Genomic DNA, 6,880 nt, shown 5'->3' with positions numbered 1-6,880 from the left:
TTGTGTCTTCTTTAAGTTTTCTAGGCACACTTATTTTGCTAATGGTAAATGTATATCTTGTTTTCTATGCTTGAGAAGTTGTCTAAAAGGTAGGACAGTATGCTCTTGTCCGTTTGGACAATCAAAAATTCTGACCCTTGAAGCGCTTCTATATTTGAGATTTTATTACCTTTAGCGGACCTATCATAGTGGGAAAAAGTAATCACCCTATGAGAACAACCCAAGTGAGTATAGCTAGACCTAAGCTTTCTGACTCACTCTTAAAAATAGGCCTCTCAGGATTAAAGTCTCAGAGGATGGGATTATTTGAGTTTTCTCTAATGAGATCTCTCATATTGTACATTTAGTAGGGCCTCACGGTCTCAATCATCATTGCACTCCAAAATAGAAGATCGAAAAACTTGCACATTTTTAAACACTTGAAACATCTTTTCTTGTCATATCAATCTATCACATTTATATTGATGGTTGATCACTTATCGAAACAAATTTTAGACAATCAAATCCTTGCACAATATCTAACACACATGTATGCCCGTTTTAACTAGAGAACAGAGACAGAAGATCGCAAAAATGGAAATCGAAACATTGGAAATAACCGAAGATTATAGAAACATGGAACCCGAAAATAAAATACAAGAAGAAGGGGAAATAACATAACAGCATTTATGAGAAATCAAACAAGATCCTAAATTTGATAAATTTATGGCGAAAATATTGGAGGGAGAAAAAGAAAAATACTTCCTAATGTTAGCTAAATCTAGTGCTACACTCCCCCAAGATTTTGAAGTGAGAAAATTAGTACAAAAGATAAGTGACTCTTCCCCTGATAACGAACGACATCAAGATTTTTTTCGTCTCAAAGTTAACGACACATCAATTCCTGATAACACAAGAACTAATGAGGAAACTTCCATTCTCAACCATGTCAAATCTAATGAGCACACAAGAAGGGTTCAAGATGAGACAAGAAGAGATCAAGATCATACTAGAATGCACACTCATGGTTATGCAAGGAAAAACCATGTTGATAATCCTATCACAGCTCTTACACAACAAATACAAACGTTGCAAACACAAATTCTAGATATGCAGAGAGGAACTGTTAGAAGATACTTGCTTCAAGAAATATGTCCCTACCCCATCAATAGAAATCTAAACATGATACCATTTCCTACATGTTGTGAAACTCCTCGATATGATAAATATAATGGAAGCACTGATCCCCGGGATCATATATACGATAATTTTGCACGTTAAGTATGAAGTTTGCACATGAAGATACCTACCTGATGAGATTATTTCCAAAAAGCTTAAGTGAACTAGCTATGGAATGGTTCTCCAAACTTCCACCTGGAATTAGATCATTCACAGAATTGGTGGATAACTTTGTTTCACAATACTCTTACAACATTCAACATGAGGTAAAAATGCTCGATTTATGTAATACTAAACAAAAGAGTGGAGAACATTTCATGACATTTCTATAGAGATGGAGACGATTAGCTTCATGATATCCTCGAATGGTGCCAGAATACGAGAAGATAGACATATTCATTGACAACCTAAATGGACAAATGAGTTATCATTAAAAATGCAGTGCCATCAAAATTTTGAAAAGATGATTTATAATGGTATCAGAATGGAAGAAGCTATGGTAAAGAAGGGTGAGTTGAAGCTATACAAAGAAGGTGTTAATCCTCCTAACAGCAATGTTAGCAACAATAACAATGATAAGCCTAAATTTTGGAATAGAAATTGAAATATCGTCAACGATGGAATAGTTGATAACAACAATGTAAAACCAAAACAACCAGTTTTCAATTTTTCCACTCACTCGGCAATAGCTCAACAAAACAACAATCACCAAAAATTAACTTTCAACAATTTCTTTTGAAGGAAATTTACAAACATTGGTGAACCACTTGGGTCAGCACTGAAGACACTTCTCTCAAACAAATTGATTACTTTGCCAGAAGGAAGGAACTATGAACCTCAAGTGAAACCCTCTTGGTGGAACGATAATCATTATTGTGATTTCCATCGAAACAAGGGACATCGCACAGATAATTGTCAGCAGCTGAAACATGTCGTCCAAGATTTGATTGATAATGGAGTAATAACTATGGATGTACATACGACAAATGAATCTCATACAACTTTTAAAACTCTAGTTCCAAACTATGAGAATGGTGAATCATCAATAACACATAATGGTAAGGGTAAAGCAAAGGGAAACTACGCTCATACATATGATAATGTGGTTAATGTGATTGTAGTTAAAGAAAAGAAACATGAAGAACCTGCTCATGCTAGATCACAAGAAGCAAATCTAAAGTTGTTTTGTCGGGTCCTACCACTAGCATGTCATCCATTGTAAAACAATATAATCTAGTGGAGCAATTGCAGAAAATGCCCGCACAAATATCCATCTTAGAACTTTTAAAGCTTTCACCTACACACAAAGAAATTCTTGAATGAGCATTAGTAGATATAACAATGTCTAAAGATCTTGATATAGATCAATTCCAAACCATGGTGGGACCCCTCACAACCCCTCATCGCTTATCATTCTCCGAAGAAGAAGACATTTCCTTACAAAATCCCCATAATGTTCTCTTACATATCGAAGTCATCATTCATAAGATGCAAGTTAAATGTGTCCTAATAGATGGTGGAGTTGGCTTAAACATTTGCTCATTAAGTCTGTTCTATGCTCTAGTTTATTCAAAAGATGCAGTTGATCCCCGAAAAAATATCACCATCAAAGCCTATGATGAAGAAGAGTGTTCCTCTAAAGGAATTGTGATGTTACCCATCAAAGTGGGACCTTTGCAGAAAGACACAGCATGCCAAGTTCATCAATTGGACTTATCATACAACATACTCTTGGGAAGACCCTGGATACATGACATACAAGTTGTTCCATCAACATATCATCAATGCCTAAAATTTCTCTACAATGAGTAGGAAATCATGATCTCAGCAGATTCAAATCCATTTCAGTACTGTAGTAATCTCAAACTAGTTCAAGAGGTCATTGTTCCTCATAATAGGGAGGCATCATCTTCAAACACACAAACCAAAGAAAAAGCATTTGCCTCAATTTTTTCAAGTATGGAAAAACAAATGCAAAGAGATCGAGGGAATGGAGAATATTCAATATCACAACTACCACTCTCTACTAAGTCCTATGGAAAACCATCAAACTCTAAACAACCACCAATTGTGAAACATCTTCCAATATTTGATGGAGCATTTGTTAGTGTTGGGACCTTATCAGAGGAAACAAAAGACAAAGATGTGCTATAGTGGCTATACAAGGATGAAGAAGTCCAAAAAAGGATCAACAATGTCTGCATACCCACTAAAAAGTATGGAAAAGGATTTAACATTCTTCAAAAAATGGGACACACTAGAACAGGTCCTATAGGAAAAAGAAAAGAAGGTATCTCATAACCTATCCAACCTTACACTCAGCAGGCTATAAACAAAGCAGGCTTAGGGTATGGTTAAGTTACTCTACCAAAAAACACATCTTCTAGCCAACAATAAGAGGAATATGAAAACAGACAAGAACAACTTGCAATTGAAAGGGAAGAAGAATTAGCCAAGCAACAAGCACAAGAAAACATGAAATGGAAAAAGAAGCAAGCTTCAAATCAACAAGAAAAACAAACTAAAGGCACCTCCCAAGTAGCATTAACTCTTAATCAAAACAAGCATGAACCTAGTACTACTCAAGGAGAACTCATAGCAAGGTTGACAGCACTCAATCTCAGTCCAGAAGAAGTTGAATATGAAAGAAGAAAAGATATAGCAAGAAAAGCAGAAGAAACAAATCAAACACTATATGAATAAAACTGTAGATTTCAAGCTACAAGTGAGACAGGTTCTAATGAATGGGAATGGGATTCCTATCACTCTGAAGAATCAGCTACATAAATTGCTTTGAAGAAGATGTAGGAGTCGATGTAGTTCACACCTATGAAATGAAAACATTAGGAACTAGCCCACCTGAATTAGAATCACATTCGGCTGACTTGGACTTAATCTAGCACGATCAGGAGCTCCTTGTGTGAGGTCATTCTAATCAGAGTACCATTCTAGACATTGGCATACATATCAAAAACTTTGACACATCTACTATGACCCTTGATACCCTCGAAACATCTCAACCTAATGACCCCCTACCTCTAATCCACCCTAAACTTATTGATTGGGAAAATGAAAGACATACTGCCATTGATACCTTTCCTAATGATCATGCCATATCTATATATCTTAATGCAATCGAACCTGCAACAACTTTCACCAAGAATTTCAACAATGCATCTTCCAATCAAGTGGGTGCCAAATCTCCCAGTCGCAAAAGTGAAAATAAAGAAAACAATATCAGGTCTAATGCTGAAAACCATTTCTTGGCAACATTAGATCAGAAAAAAAGTAAAAAGAAAGGACACATCTAATGGTGAAAACCTCCTCGATGTGCCGGAAGATGGGAGATTTGACACTTTACCTGTGCACTATCAAGAAAGGTCATCCATTTTGATCGAACCAAAAGAGGCAGTTAACATTGGGATAACAAAGAAACTAAAGATCCTACATCTAGCAACTTCTCTATCAGACCAAGAAATGCAACAATATATGCAATTCTTCAAACGATGGCAAATGAATTTTTCCTAGTCATATGCAGACATGCCAAGGTTGGATCTAGAGCTTATTATGTATCACTTAAATGTCAATTGAGGAGCCAAACCAGTTCAAAAAAAATTAAGGAAGATGCATCCACATATCACTCTCCTAGTCAAAGTGGAACTAAAGAAATTACTGGATGTAAGATTCATCAAACCTATGGCTTATCCTCAATGGGGATCCAACATCGTTCCTGTTTCCAAACTAGATAAAAGTATCATAATATGCACAAATTTTAAGAGATATTAATAATGCATGTCCAAAGGATGACTTTCCTTTTCCTAACATTGACATCATTGTGGATTTAACTGCTAGGCACTCCATGTTTTCTCTAATAGATGGTTTCTTCGGATACAATCAGATTAAAATAGCACCTAAAGATCAAGAAAAGACAGCTTTCAAATGTCTATGGGGTACTTTCTACTGGAACGTCATGTCCTTTGGACTAAAGAACGCAGGTGCTGCATATCAGAGAGCTATGACAATGATATTCCATGACATGATGCATACATTCATGGAAGATTATGTGGATGACATATTGGCCAAATCATACAATAGAGAAGACCATATAGGAATACTAGAAAAAATATTTGATAGGTTAAAATAGTATAAGCTACAAATCAATCCTAAGAAATGTGTCTTTGGTGTCACTTCAGGCAAGCTATTAGGATACATTGTTTTAGCTAGAGGTATCGAAGTAGATCCAGCTAAGGTCAAAGCAATAATGGAAATGGTATCTCCTTGGAATATTAGTCAACTAAGATCACTTCAAGGAAGACTACAGTAAATTAGAAGATTTGTCGCTCAACTAGCCAATAAATACCAACCATTTACTCATCTATCACATGAAAATGTTACTTTCAGGCGGGACCATCAATGCAAGGACGCATTCAATAATATCAAGACTTATCTCATGCAACCACCTGTCCTAATGTCACCAATTCTAGGAAATCCATTGTTACTTTATGTATCAACCACCGAAGTATCATTAGGAGTCCTACTTGCACAATAGGATAATGAAGGAAAAGAACAAGCCATCTACTACATCAGCAGAACATTAGTAGGATACGAAATCAACTATTCACCAACAAAAAAAGCATGCTTGGCGGTAGTTTTTGCTTCTCAAAAATTAAGACACTATCTACTATCTCACTCCATCAAGTTGATTGCTAAAATCGATCCATTGAAGTATTTGCTTAGCAAGGCCACATTAACAGGACAACTAGCAAAATGGATTATGATTCTAAGCAAGTTTTATATTGAGTATGTTGGCAGAAAAGCTATAAAGGGGCAAGTCATTGCAGACCAACTATCAGAGGCACCACTTCAAGATGATCGTCCTTTACAGATTGAGTTTCCCGATGTTGATATCCTAACGGTCACCACAAAAATATGGCAATTATACTTTGACAGTTCATATACACAGCATGGATCGGGAGCAGACATTCTATTCATCACACCAGAAGGTCCTACAATTCCAAAAGCATACAAATTAAGTTTTCCATGTACCAACAATACAATAGAATATGAATCTTTGGTTACAGGTATCAAAATGGCTATAGAATGGAACATTACACAACTTCAACTCTTTGGAAACTCTCAGCTCGTCATCAATCAAATCAATGACGATTATCAAACAAAGAATGAAAAGTTAATGCCTTATAAGAAGATGGTTGACGATGTCAAGAAATATTTTGTAGAAATAACTTTTCAGCAGATTCCAAGGAATGGCAACAAAGCGGCAAATGCCATGGCAACACTTTCTTCTCTACTTCAAACACAGGAAAATCAAGAGTGTTATGAGTTCCTGGTGGAAGAATTGTTTTACCCTGCACATAATTGTCATGATTCCCAAACTATTTGTCACCTTGTTGGGCATGATTCCTCCCACTATGGCCAAACTTACACATACCTAAAAGATAATATCCTCCCTCTTGACTTATCAAAGAATCAAAAGAGAAACTTTATCTACCAATCCTCCCATTATACTCTTGTCGCGGATACCCTTTTTAAACAAGGTCTGGATGGTACTCTTTTAAGATGTCTCGAACAAGAATAATCTGAGAAGGCATTACATGAAGTCCATAATGGCATTTGTGGCACTCATTCAAGTGGTCTTACCCTTTCAAAAAAACTCATATGCTTGGGCTATTATTGGCCAACTATGGAATGAGATTCTTTTTAG

The sequence above is a fragment of the Cryptomeria japonica genome, chromosome 5, assembly GCF_030272615.1.
Source record: "Cryptomeria japonica chromosome 5, Sugi_1.0, whole genome shotgun sequence".
Classification (NCBI taxonomy): Eukaryota; Viridiplantae; Streptophyta; class Pinopsida; order Cupressales; family Cupressaceae; genus Cryptomeria; species Cryptomeria japonica.
Note: the sequence above shows the minus strand (reverse complement) of the source record.